General features: G+C 43.8%; 1 protein-coding gene across 1 annotated transcript in view; it reads right to left on the bottom strand.

Moving 5' to 3' along the window:
• The window catches only part of gpr179 (G protein-coupled receptor 179), an 81,075-nt gene that overhangs the window by 57,454 nt on the left and 9,153 nt on the right, over window positions 1-14,468 (bottom strand). The gene's annotated exons all lie outside the window — the stretch shown is intronic.

Genomic DNA, 14,468 nt, shown 5'->3' with positions numbered 1-14,468 from the left:
GACTGCAGCAGGAGTGAGATTCAGCTAGAATGAGGGTATCAGGAATTTGGAACTGAGTGGAAATTCAATGCTGAGGGGAAAGTGGTGCTCATCTTTGGGAAGAGGGACGACGCGGAACTGCGAGGGAGACTCGAGGGCAAGTGAGAGGTAGAAAGAAATCGAACCGTGACGTCGCAGCCAGCAGGTAAGTGATTGGCTGGAGACTGGTACATAGTTCTTCTTTTCTGTTTTCTTTTTTTTTCTGTCTTGGCATTGTAGTTGTTGTTTTAAGTTAAGGGTTAAGTTTTGGCAGAAGATCCCAGACCCGTGTCATGCTCCTCTTGTACGATGTGGGAATTCAGGGACCCTTCCGGTGTCCCTGGCTCCTCCATGTGCAGGAAATGTGTCCGACTGCAGCTCCTGTTAGACCGCTTGATGGCTCTAGAGCTGCGGATGGATTCACTTCGGAGAATCTGTGATGCTGAGGAAATCGTGACGAGCACGTTCAGTGAGTTGGTCACACCGCAGTCAAAAAGTACTGAGGGAGATAGGGACTGGGTGACCACGGGACAGAGGAAGAGTAGGAAGGCAGTGCAGGGATCCCCTGTGGTCATCTCCCTCCAAAACAGATACACCGTTTTGGATACTGTTGGGGGAGATGGTTCACCAGGGGAAAGTGGCAGCAGCCAGGTTCATGGCATCGTGGCTCTGCTACACAGGAGGGCAGGGGGAAGAGTGGCAGAGCTATAGTGATAGGGGACTCAATGGTAAGGGGAATAGACAGGCATTTCTATGGATGTGAAATGAGACTCCAGGATGGTATGTTGCCTCCCTGGTGCAAGGGTCAAGGATGTCCCGGAATGGCTGCAGGATATTCCGGAGAGGGAGGGTGAACAGCCAGCTGTTGTGGTGTATATCGGCATCAATGATATAGGGAAAAGATGGGATGAGATCCTACAAACTGAATTCTGGGAGTTAGGAGTTAAAATAAAAAGTAGGACCTCAAAGATAGTAATCTCAGGATTGCTCCCAGTGCCACGTGCTGGTCAGAGTAGGAATGTCAGATAGCTAAGATAAGATGGTAGCTAAAATAATCACCCCTGATTAAAAAGTAAAACAGAATATACAGATCAGATTAGCTAAGGTGGATTGAGGGATGGTGCACGAGGGAGAGATTCAAATTCCTGGGACATTGGAACCGATTCTGGGGGAGGTGGGACCAATACAAATCGGATGGTCTTCACCTGGGCAGGACTGGAACCAATGACCTGAGGGGGAGGGGGGGGAGTGTTTGCTAATGCTGTCGGGGAGAGTTTAAACTAATGTGGCGGGGGGGGAGGGAACCAATGCAGGAAGTCAGAGGGAAGTATAATGGGGACAGAAACAAAAAGCAGTAAGGGGAAAAATAGAAGGCAGAGAAACCAAAGATAAAAATCAAAAAGAGCCACAGTACAGAGACTGTGGAGAACCCGGTGACTGGGTCCAGTAAGGCTAAGGGAAATAAAACACAGGGAGAGTGTACAAAACATAACAGATGGTCTGAGGAGCATTTGTTTTAACACAAGGATTATTGACAGGTAAGGCAGGTGAACTTAAAGCTTGGATTACTACATGGAACTACGATGTTGCGGCAATTATGGAGACTCGGATGAAAGAAGGGCAGGACTGGTAGCTTGGCATTCCAGAATTTAGATGCTTTAGGCACGTTAGAGAGGATGACAAAAGGGGTGGGGTTGTTGCTTTACTGATTTAAGGAGAATGTCACAGCAACACAGAGGGAGGACACATTGATGGGATCATGCAGTGAAACCATATGGGTAGAACTCAGGAACAGGAACGAAACAATCACACAGTCAGGGTTGTACTACAGATCTCCCAACAGCCAGTGTGAACTGGAGGAACTGATATGTCAGCAGATTATGGGAAGATGTAAAAACAGCAGAGTTGTTGTGATGGGTGATTTTGACTTCTCTAACATAGACTGGGATTCCATTGGTGCCAGGGGCAAACGGGGCAGAGTTTGTTCAGTGTGTCCAAGAGAGCTTCTTGAGGTGATATGTAGATAGTCCAACTCGGGACGGGCTTTCTTAGACTTGCCTCTGGGAATCGAGCCTGGACATGTGATTGATGTCTCAGTGGGAAACCATTTTGGGAACAGTGATCACAGTTCTACAAGTTTCAAAATACTTGTAGAAAAGGATAGAAGTAGTCCCAGAGTGAAAGTACTAAACTGGGGGAGGCCAATTACAACAGTATTAGGCAAGAACTAAGGAATATAGACTGAGGGCAACTGTTTGAGGTAAAACCACGTCCAATATGTGGGAGTCTTTAAGAGTCAGTTGTTTATCATTCAGGACAAGTCTGTCCCTGTAGAAATTAGGGATAAAGGTGGCAAGATTCAGGAACTCTGGAATGATGAGAGAGGTTGTGAGCTCAGTGAAAAAGAAGAAGGAGGCGTACATAAATATCAGGATATTGAAAACGGATCAGGCGCTTGAGGAATACAAAGGGAGCAGGAAAGAGCTTAAACAGGGACTTAGGAGGGCAAAAAGGGGCCATGAAATGTCCTTGGCAGGCAGGATTAAGGAGAATCCCAAAGCTTTTTATGCATCTTTAAGGAGGGAGATGGTAGCCAAGGAAAGGGTAGGTCCACTCAGGGACAGCGGAAAGAATTTGATTATGGAGCCAGATGAGGTTAATGAGGTCCTTAATGAGTACTTTGCATCAATAGTCACAAAGGAGAAGGATGGGGTGAATGGGGAGTGCAGAAAGGGGAAATTGACATTCTAGGACATGTTGGGATAGAAAGGAAGGAGATATTTGAAAAACATTTAAGTGGACAAGTCCCCAGGGCCACATAGTGCCTATCTCAGAATACTGAGAGAGGCGAGGGAAGAAATTGCTGAGGCCTTGGCCAAAATCTCTGTATCCTCTTTAGCCATGGGTGAGGTACCAGAGGATTGGAGAACAGCTAACATTGTTCCTCTGTTTAAAAAGGGCAGAAGAGAGCCTTACATCAGTGGTGGGGAAATTATTGGAGAAGATTCTTAGGGACAGGGTGTATTCACATCTGGAAGAGAATAGGCTAATTAGCGATAGGCAGCATGGTTTTGTGAAGGGGTGGGGGGGGTCGTGTCTCACAAACTTCATTGAGTTCTTTGAGGAAGTGGTGGGAAAATTGACCAGGACAGGGCAGTGGATGTTGTGTACATGGAGTTTAGTAAAGCCTTCAATAAGGTTCCTCAGGCAGGCCGATACAGAAAGTGAAATCATCTGGGATCCAAGGTGAGCTGGTAAAATGGATACAAAACTGGATTAGGCATAGAAAGCAGAGAGTAACAGTGGAAGGGTGCTTTTCTAACTGGACGTTTGTGATAAGCAGTGTTCCACAAGGATCAGTGCTGGGACCTCTGTTGTTTATAATATATATATATGATTTTGAGGGAAATGTGGGTGATCTGATTGGTAAATTTACAGATGATACAAAAATTGGGGGAGTAGCAGATAGTGAAGAGGATTGTCAGAGGATACAGCAGGATATAAATCGGCTGGTGACCTGGGCTGGAGACGGCAGATGGAATTTAACCCGGACAAATGTGAGATAATGTGATTTGGAAGATCTACTGCAGAAGGACAGCAGATGATAGAGGCCTTAGCAATATTAGCATACAGAGGGATCTGGGTGTGCAGATCCATAGTTCCCTCAAGGTGGCAACTCAGGTGGACAAGGTGGTCAAGAATGTGTAAGGCATGCTGGCCTTCATTGGTCAGGTCATTGAGTTAGGAATTGGAAAATCATGTTGCAGCTGTTTAAGACTTTGGTTAGGCCACATTTGGAGTATTGTGTTCAATTCTGGTCGCCATGATACTGGATATTGATGCATTGGAAAGGGTGCAGAAGAGATTTACCAGGATGTTGCCTGGTTTGGAGGATATGGGCTGTGTAGTAAGGTTGAACAAACTTGGGTTGTTTTCATTGGAGCGTCAGAGGATGAGAGGGGACCTGATAGAGGTTTATAAGATTATGACAGGCTTGGATAGTCTGAATTTTTTTCCCAGGGTTGAAGGGTCAATTACTCGAGGGCATAGGTTGAAAGTGAGAGAGGAAAAGTTTAAAAGAGATGTGAGGGACAAATCTTTCACACAGAGGGTGGTGAATGCCTGGAACGAGCTGCTGGAGGAGGTGGTGGAAGCAGATTCTATAACAATGTTCAAGAGGCACCTGGATAGATACATGAATAGGCAGGAATAGAGGCAAGAAGATATTAGAGGGACATTTGTGTTGGCACAGACTTGGTGGGCCAAAGTGCCTGTTCTTGTGCCGTACTGTTCGTTGTTCTTTATAACATTATCCTGACTGAGTTTTATCCTTCAATTAACACACCAGATATTTCACTGCGGCTTGTGGGAGATTGCTGTGTCAACCCTCCTGCTATTCTTCAAAATGGATCTTTGGGTCATTTACACACACTTGTAAAGGCAAATATCTTACTGAAAAGATGAAAACCTGAGAGAGTGTTGCTGCAGAATCATGTGTGGGGCAAGAGTGTGAAGGGGGATAGCAAAACAATTGTAAACACTTAGGGACAAAAAGGTCAGGTGATGGAACAAAGGAATCCGCACATCTTGGATTCAAAAGAGATTTTCAACCAATAATGGAAATGAGCTCTTGTGAAATAGTAATTATTGATTTTTATCAGATTTTTAATGTGATGGGTGATGTAAACATATCAGAGACTGCAAGGGGATTTGAATTGCCTGAAGTTAATGTTGCAGAGCAGCAGATAGACGTGATGGATAAGTACAAGGATTGGAACTGAAAGACTGACAAGACGTTGCAGCTGAGTCTAATGAAGAGTGAAATGGATCATGATGAATATTTTACTCCAGTGAACATGGACCAGTTGTAGCCAACAGGCATTCCTCTTGTCTATGTTCTTGGATTGGTGAAAGATGAATTTGTTCTGTCTCTTGCACCAGCAGTTACTGCCTTTTATTATTGACATCTTCACTGCTGCTCCTTCCTCAGCTATCAACACTTCTGACCTCACCATGTCTTCTGATCCCAAGTGTGATTCCCACAAATTGGCAGGGGGGGGTGGGGGGGGCGGGGTTGTGATGCTGACCTTTGCCCTTAGCTTTGCCCACCCTGGGTGGGTGACGAGAATTTGGGAGGCACCCCTCCAAGGTGAACAACAAGGTGAATTTAGAAACTAACTGTGTGTCATCTGGCTGCCGCCTCCACATGATCCCTTTAGAACACAGTAAAACCTAAAGGACCAGGTGGGTCTTTGACACTGTGGACACTGCTCTGCTCTGTAGGCTCCTGGTATATTCTCTAAGTTCCTCAATAGGATTGGTAACTCTAACTGGAGATATTCTTGGCAGTGTTATTACATGGCCTCCTCCTCTGACTGTTATAATGTGACCAATGATAACATTGGAATCTGCTTTAATGTAGCCAAAGATAACATGCTGTGACAGTCAGCTGACCTGGTTGTCAATATAACCAATGGCAAAATGATGTCATGATCAGCTGACTAGCTGACCCAGTATAAATAGAAAGCAGTTGGGGATTGTGGCAAGTTTGTGTGGCCCAGGGTATGGCCTGAGTACTGGAGTAACAAAGTTTCTTTGTTAAACCTTTTCTTTGATTTAATTTGTCAAGTTAGTTCTTATTGCTTGCTACTGGAGTATCCTTACTGCCTGCTGAACACTGATCCCCCACCCAGTCCAGCTAACCTTCCCCTCTACTTTTAAAGCAATTACTTCCAAGTTAAACAAAATTCATTTTAAAAAAAACTTAAGATTTTTCTCCTGTGTTTGCAAAATCGAGGAGATTAATCTTCAATTCCTGGACACTCCAAGCCAGTCCTGGAGCATTGGCAACCTATCCAGCGTTGGTATATCCCAGACAACTGCAGCAGTCCCTAAATATCAGCTGAATCAACGAGGAGTCCGATGTTTCTCGGGTGCAGTTTGTGTACTGGACACAACACGGCAAAATTAGCAGCTTTAGTGCAATGCTGGAACAATTTCTACCCCATTCTCAGGAGTTACTCATGCAGCGTCCTTTACTAAAGAAACTGCAACCCAGACATTCTGACACCTTGTATTAAAACTGGAATTTTAATTACACCATTAATTAGAAAACCAGTACAGGAATTTATTTACAAATTTGACTGCATCTTACAAAAATTGTCATCTAGAATGTGATTTATATAATTAATGTGAATTTAATAATGTACTAATTAATTAGAAAACAAACGAACACTTTTGGCAGAGGATCTGATGCTCTGTATAAATTTCCATCTCTGTCATAGTTTCTGTTCCTCGGCATAGTGTTTATTTATCCAATGTGTCTTCATTTTTGTTTCTGCTGTTTGGCAGATCAGTTCTGAAGGCATTCACTTTTCTCAGGGTATAGTTAAGCGGGCATTGGCAGGGCTCCTGGAATCGTGTGAGCGACAATGGTGCCAGCAAGCTATTTGACAATGGAGGGCATCGCAGCTGGGTCCTGTGCTGTCCTGATAAGAACATAAGAACTAGGAGCAGGAGTAGGCCATCTGGCCCCTCGAGCCTGCTCCGCCATTCAATACGATCATGGCTGATCTTTTCATGGACTCAGCTCCACTTACCCACCCGCTCACCATAACCCTTAATTCCTTTACTGTTCAAAAATTTATCTATTCTTGCCTTAAAAACATTCAGTGAGATAGCCTCAACTGCTTCACTGGGCAGGGAATTCCACAGATTCATAATCCTTTGGGTGAAGAAGTTCCTCCTCAACTCAATCCTAAATCTGCTTCCCCTTATTTTGAGTCCATGCCCCCTAGTTCTAGTGGAAATAACCTCCCTGCTTCTATCTCATCTAGTCTCTTTATAATCTGATATGTTTCTATAAGATCTCCCCTCATTCTTCTTATGTCCTCACACATGCAGCCTCTAGCAGCGACCACTGAAAGAGGTGACAAGCAAAATTCTTATCTGGCAATTCCTCACTTCCTCCCCAGAGATGTTGAAAGTAAGAACATGCATTTATATAGCCACTTTTTACAATCTCCAGATGCTCCCAAGCACCTTACAACTAACCCAAGTGTCGCTTTTCAGTAATAAGGATGGACAGTGATCAAACACTCTGATTATTTTCACGAATAAAGCAAAATGTGCCCTCTGAGCTTTCTCCGGTGTTAACTCGCAGCCCCCAGTCCTCCCCCCCCAACCCACCTCTCCACTAAACGATTAACCTTTAACCTCTGGAGACTGGAGGACAATCCTGCAGGGTTGCTAACTCTCTCTGGGAAGGACCTGACTGTGGGTCAGTGCCCACAGTGACAGGAAGCCGTGACTGAACAATCCAGACCTTCTGATTTGTGAGTTGAGTATCGTCAGTTTCCATTGCAACATTTAAACCAACACAGCTGATTTTATTTAAGTTTCAGGTCAGTCCTGTTGGTCACTGCGATCTGTCCCCTGCAGGTTTAGTGGCATGACAGTTGGCTGAGTACTCAACAGCAAGTAACTCACTTCCTGACTCTTCAAAGCATCTCCTCCAACCACCTGCAGAATGAGTCCAGGAGTGTGATGGTGTCATCTCCACTTGCCTGGCAGATTGCAGCTCCAACAACACTCAATAAGCTCCGTACCATCCTGGAGAAAGCAGCCCTGCTTGATCTGGAGGATATCCACCATTATAAATGTTCAATCCCTCCACCATTGAGGCACAGTGGCAGCCATGTGTACCAGCTACAAGATGCACTGCAGGAACTCACCAAGGCTCCTTCAACACCACCTTCCAAACCCCCAATCTCTCTTGTCTAGAAGACCAAGGGCAGCAGAAGTATGGAAACACCGAGACCTGCGAGTTTGTATTCTGATTCCAAAATATATCACTTCTCCTCCATTGCATGGGTCAACATCCTGGAACTCTCTTGCTAACAGCACTGTGGGTGTACCTACACCCAGTAAACTGCAGCAGTTCAAGAAGGCAGCTCAGCATCACCTCCTCAAGGCCATGAGTTTTCTCAGCAACATCCACATCTGGAGAATTACTCAGATCATGTGATTTACAAAGCCTCAACATTAACTCTGAAGGCTTGTCTTTTATTTTTCTGCGTTATTATCTCACTAATAAAATTTGCTTTTCCATTTAGTGTGAGACTAGCTCCAGGTGCCTGACTAAAGCAGCTGCATTGGTTTGTAAAACCCAATCACTTACCTGAGAACTTCCTAAATGGATTTTTTTTTGTTATTCTCAGAAAGAGTTCTTGGTCAAAATGCAAATGTAATTAGTATTGGCAGTGAGGAGGACCATCTGTCCTGGTTAGACGTGGCCAGGGGCTACAGTATAATTACAGCCTATTGACCCAATGCTGTCCCTTCAAACAAGATTCCAAAATTGGCTTTGGAGTACATGCTCTTTATTAATCACTGGCAAACAGGGAGATGGTGGTGTTGTGGCGTTGTACTAGATTAGTAATCCAGAAACCCAGGGTAATGCTCTGGAGACCCAGGTTCGAATCCCAGGATGGCATGAATTCTGAGGGTCAGGAATTAACAGTCTGAAAGAAACCTTTATCAATTGCCATAAACACCCATCTGGGTCATTATTCATGGTTCAGTTGAGTGGCCATGCTAAATTAGCAGGGTAAATATGTGGGGTTATGGGAATAGGCCCTGGGTGGGATTGTGGTTTTTGCAAACCCGATGGGCTGAATGGCCTCCTTCTGCACTGTAGGGATTGTATGAAATCATCTGGCCTACATGATACTGGTTGACTTTTAATTGCTTGCTGATCTATATTGGTTCCCAGTCTGGCAATGTTTCACTTTTTCAATTCTCATCCTTATTTTCAAATTCTCCCATGGCCTTTTCCCTCTCCACCTCCTCAATTCCTACAACCCTCTGAGATATCTGTACTCCTCCAGTTCGGGCCTCCTTGCATCCACAATCACTACTGTTCCACCATTGGCCACCAGGCTGCCTGGACTCTAAACTCTAGAATTCCCTCTCTAAACTTCTCTACCTCTCTCTCACTCCTTTGAGACATTCCTTAAGATCTACCTTTCTGACCAAGCTTTCACTCCTAATATTATCCAACTCTCTCCTTCTGTGGTTTGACGTCAACATTGTTTTGTGACTGCTGTGGGGCACCTCGGGAAGTTTTACATTAATGTTGCCACATAAATGGAACTTGTTGTTATCACCGAGTTTAATTTCTTAGATTCATTGACCCTAGAGGCAGACTTTCAGACTTGCTGGAATTTAAATTATCTTTATACAGAAGCAAAATACTGCAGATGCTGGAAATTTGAAATGAAAATGGAAAATGCTGGATAAACTCAGCAGGTCTGGCAGCATCAGTGGAGAGAGAAAGAGAGTTAATTGCTGGGATTTTTTAACCTCACTCGGGCGAGGCTCATAAAATCCCATCCAAAGCCAATGGAGAATTCCGTTCTGTGAGCCTCACCCACACTGATCCTGGGGGTGGTAAAATTCCGGCCAATGTTTCAGGTTGAGATGGCCTTTCATCAGAACTCAGTTTTTTTCTCCAGGTGCTGCCTGACCTTCTGAGTATTTCCAACATCTTAAAATGCTTTAAATACGACAAAGAAATTTTCGCGTCTGAAAGCATATTTCAAAACTTTTACATAATTCAAGTATTGGCATTATACTTAACCCTATTAGTATTTATATTACAATGTTATAACACCAGAATAAGTAAGCACTATCCTAAAATTACAGTATTTAGGAGTGAAATCAGGAATTACTTCCTTGTATAAAAGGGAGTGAAAATCTGGAAAAGCTGTGATAACTCCAAGTAAATTTAAATATTTAATATTGAGATAAGTAGATTTCCTGGGGATAAGGGATTGAGGTACATTCCAGCAATGATCTATCACCCACACAAACTCAATTGTAATACTCTCTGAACTGCAGTGATATGAGTACATCTTGATCACTATTTTCAATAAAAGCATGAAACAAAAATTAAATTTTCTCCTGGAGTAATGATACACACTACACCTAGATTAATTAGATAGAATGAGCACTGAGTGTGAGGTGTAATGATTGTGAAGTTATAATTATAAGTTAATATCAACCTACCATCTTGTTATAGTGACTGTGAAAGCAGTATGTAGAAAATCCATAATCCAATTCATAAGAACTAATAATAGTGTGAGGAAAGCCATTGGGATATCAATGTTTATCACTGTCCCAGCACACTGACTTTCTCATTAGACATCGCAATGTCCCGAATGTTTTTGCTTCCACATTAGCAAGGAAGGGCTTCCTTTAATTTGTTTGAAATTTGTATTTAATTGATTTAAGATGATTTTTATTTTCCCACCATTCTGGTTTAATTTGAGATGTAGCAAAATGAGCAATCAACCGAGATCGGGAAGGGTGCTATTAAGATGAAAGCCTTCCTTCTCACAATCTCGGCTCATATGAGAAGGATGGCCCCTTTGCAATGCCCCCCACTAAACTGTGCATGTGTTCAGCACTCTGGAAGGTATAGCACAGCCCTTGTTGCAGGTTGTATACTAGGCAGCCTCACAGTGCCAGGGACCCGAGTTCAGTTCTGACCTTGGGATCTGCATCTGCATGAGTTTCCTCCGGGTGCTTCAGTTTCCACTGTCCAAAAATGTGCGGGTTAGGATAATCGGCCGTGCTAAATTGCCCCTTAGTTTCAGGGGGATTAGTGGGGTAAATATGTGGGATTACAAGGATAGGGCCTGGATGGGATTGTTGTCAGTGCAGGCTCGATGGGCTGAATGGCCTTCTTCTGCACTGTAAGAATCCTACTCTATGATTCTACTCTATGGTCCACAATTAGGGATGATCCAGTCAGTGAATTATAACGACTCATACACAGTGTACCACTGCTGGAAAATTGGATTAGAATAGATGAGTGCTTGATTGCTGGCGCAGACATGATGGGCTGAAAGGCCTCTTTCCCTGCTGTATGACTCGAAGTAGAGAAGGGAACACTCCTTGTACTCAGGTCAGTACCCATCCCTCAAACAACATTCAATGGATCAACTAGTCATTCGTCACATCTGTGGGATCTTGCTGTGCTCAAAACTGGCTCTGAAGTTTCCTGCAAGACAATGGGTGATTGAGCTCCAAAATTAATTGATGTGAAAATCCTCCATTTTTCTCTCAGTGATGCAAAAAGTAAATACATCAGTACAAAGCTTTACTTTATTTTAGTTTGAAATAAGTACTCTGAGGATAAAAAATCTTAACACCACAGAGTGTTTAGGTGATAATGTTAAGTTGGATGTTTTATACCGACTGTCTTGATTAAACAGTGATGTATTGTTTGCACTAAATTACTCCAAAAGCCAACAGCTTAGTAATCATAGAAACCTTACAGTGCAGAAGGAGGCCATTCGGCCCATCAAGTCTGCGCCGACAATAGTCCCACCTAGGGCCTATCCCCATAACCCCACATATTTGTCCCACTAATCCCTCTAACCTACATATCCCAGGACACAAAGGGGCAATTTAGCATGGCCAATGCACCTAACATGCACATCTTTTGTCTGTAGGAGGAAACTGGAGCAAACAGGAGAATGTGCAAACTCCACACAAACAGTGACCCAACCCGGGAATTGAACCCAGGTCCCTGGCGCTGGGAGGCAGCAGTGCTAAGTACTGTGCCACTGTGCCGCCCATAATGTAATTGCACATTGAAATTCCAACAGCAGGTTAATACCAGGCGGTGGGCTCAAAGAAAGACTTGCATTTACATTGCATCTTTCACAGCTTCAGGATGTCCCAAAGCACTTTACAGTAAATTAAACACTTTATAACAGCCACTGTGTTTATGTAAGATGCAATTTGTGCACAGCAAGCTCCCACAAACTGCAATGCGATAATGACCAGATAATTGATTTTAATTATCTGGTTGAGGGTAAATGTTGGCCAACATTGGAAATTTCTCTGCTGCTGTTCTTTAACAGAGTGCCATGAAATCTATTAATCACAACTGAGAGGACAGATATGGCTTCTGGATTGTATTTTTTTTTATTCATTCATGGGACACGGGCATCGCTGGCTGGCCAGGATTTATTGCCCAGCGCTTTTGTCACATATATTAACATACAGTGAAAAGTATTGTTTCTTGCACGCTATACAGACAAAACATAGAGAAGGAAAGGAGAGAGGGCAGCATGTAGTGTTACAGTCATAGGTAGGATGTAGAGAAAGATCGACTTAATGAAGGTAAGTCCATTCAAAAGTCTGACAGCAGCAGGGAAGAAGCTGTTCTTGAGTCGGTTAGCACGTGACCTCAGACTTCTGTATTTTTTTCCTGACAGAAGAAGCTGGAAGAGAGAATGTCCAGGGTGTGTGGGGTCCTTAATTATGCTTAGCGCTGCTGCCTCACAGCGCCAGGGACCCAGGTTCAATTGCTGAGGCAGTCTGAAGTGTAGACAGTGTCAATGGGTGGGAGGCTGGTTTGCTACATTCATGGTCATTTGTAGTTCCTTGTGGTCTTGGGCAGAGCAGGAGCCATACCAAGCTGTGATACAACCAGGAAGAATGCTTTCTATGGTGCATCTGCATAAATTGGTGAGAGTTGTAGCTGACATGCCAAATTTCTTCTTAGAAGACTAAGGAAATTTGGCCATGTAGGCCAGACCAGGTAAGGATGGCAGATTTCTTTCCCAAAAGATTGTTATTAAACCAACTGGGGTTTTCTGACAATCGGCAATGGTTTCTGGTCATCAGTGGATTCTTAATTCCAGATATATTTTATTGAATTCAAGTCCACCATGGCAGGATACAAACCCACATCTGCAGAACATCAGCTGAGCTTCTGGATTAATAGTCTAATGATAATACCACTAGGCCTTTGTCTCCCCTAGTCTCATGTTTACTAGTGCAGTACACCCAGGACCACACTGGGTGTATCAGCCTTGGTTTTATCCTCCAGTCGCTGGAGTGGTACATGCCTGGTTACTCAGAGGCAAGGTTACTAATGACTGAGCCACAGTTGACATATTCAGTGTCACAAGTGGGTGCTCCATTATCAAGCCTGGGTATTCTCCATTTGAGTGGGGGCTTGGTGCTGTCAATGGATGTGAGTGAATTGTGGGGTTGGGGGTCCACTCCTCCCTATATCCCCTTGTCACATTTCCATCTGGAATCATACGTACTAAATTTGGAAATGATGGGTTTTGAATGGGTTGCTGTTTTACTAACTTTGGTCAGAGACTTGTGAAGTAAGTTATCAGGAAACAACACTGAAATGGATCAAGTAAAGTGAATGCCTGGATCTGACAGCAATGCCAAAGCCTTGGTCATAGGTTTACCAGGGACTTTGTTCATGCAGGGAGAGTTAAGAAGATCCAATTGTTCTCCTTCAAGCAGAGATGGTTCAGGGGAGATTTAATAAGAGTTTCTCAAATCAGTTTTCATAGAATCCCTACAGTGCAAAAGGAGGCCATTCATCCCATCGAGTCTGCGCCAAACACAATCCCCCCAGGCGCTGTCCCCATAACCCATACATTTACCCTAACATTAAGGGGCAATTTAGCATTGCCAATCCATCTAACCTGCTTATCGTTGGACTGTGGGAAGAAACTGGAGCACCCGGAGGAAACCCACACAGACACAGGGAGAATGCGCAAACTCCACACAGGCAGTGACCCAAGCTGGGAATCAAATCCGGGCCCCTAGCATTGTGAGGCAGCAGTGCTAACCACTGTGCCACCAAGCCACCTTACTGATATCGGGTTTTGGGGACTCGATTAGCTCAGTTGGCTGGATGACTGGTTTGTGATGCAGAGTGATACCAGCAGTGTGGGGTTCAATTTCCATACTAGCTGAGGTTATTCATGTTGCCCCCCCTCCCCTCCCGATTCTCAGCTTTGCCTTTGCCTCAGGTTAAATTATCACCAGTCAGGTCTCCCCCACCCCCCCCTCAAAGGGAAGAGCAGCCAAAGGTCATCTGGGACTACGGGGACTTTACCTTTAGGGTTTGATAGAGTAAATTGAGAGAGACTGTTGTCCACTGACATGATGGTTGGTAACGAAGGGAAAGAAATTTAAGAGTTTTGGCAAAAATCCCGAGGAGAGGCAAAGAAAATTACTTTTACAGAGTGAGTGGTTAGGATGCAGACACTGTCTGAATGGTGCTAATAGCAGATATAACTGTAACTTTTAAAAAGGAGTTTAAATATACTGAAAGGAATAAATCTTGGTTTAAGACTGATCTTTCAAAGAACGTGCGTAGGCACGATGGGCTGAATGGCCTCCATCTCTGCTGTACAATCCTATAATTGGATACTTGGAGCTGCTAATAACTGTGAGTTCCAGCTTCAACAAAGAGAACTATTTCACAGATCACAGATTAGTCAGCTGAGGATGTGAGGCTGTTTTAATTCCCTGTGCATCAAATTAACATTTCACCAGTTGTACATGTACCACACTGAAACATAATGCAATAATCCATTCTCATTCACCAGTAACAGGTT

The sequence above is a fragment of the Carcharhinus amblyrhynchos genome, chromosome 27 (genome assembly GCF_965287045.1).
Source record: "Carcharhinus amblyrhynchos chromosome 27, sCarAmb.v2.hapA, whole genome shotgun sequence".
Lineage (NCBI taxonomy): Eukaryota > Metazoa > Chordata > Chondrichthyes > Carcharhiniformes > Carcharhinidae > Carcharhinus > Carcharhinus amblyrhynchos.
This window is presented reverse-complemented; position numbering and strand designations above follow the sequence as displayed.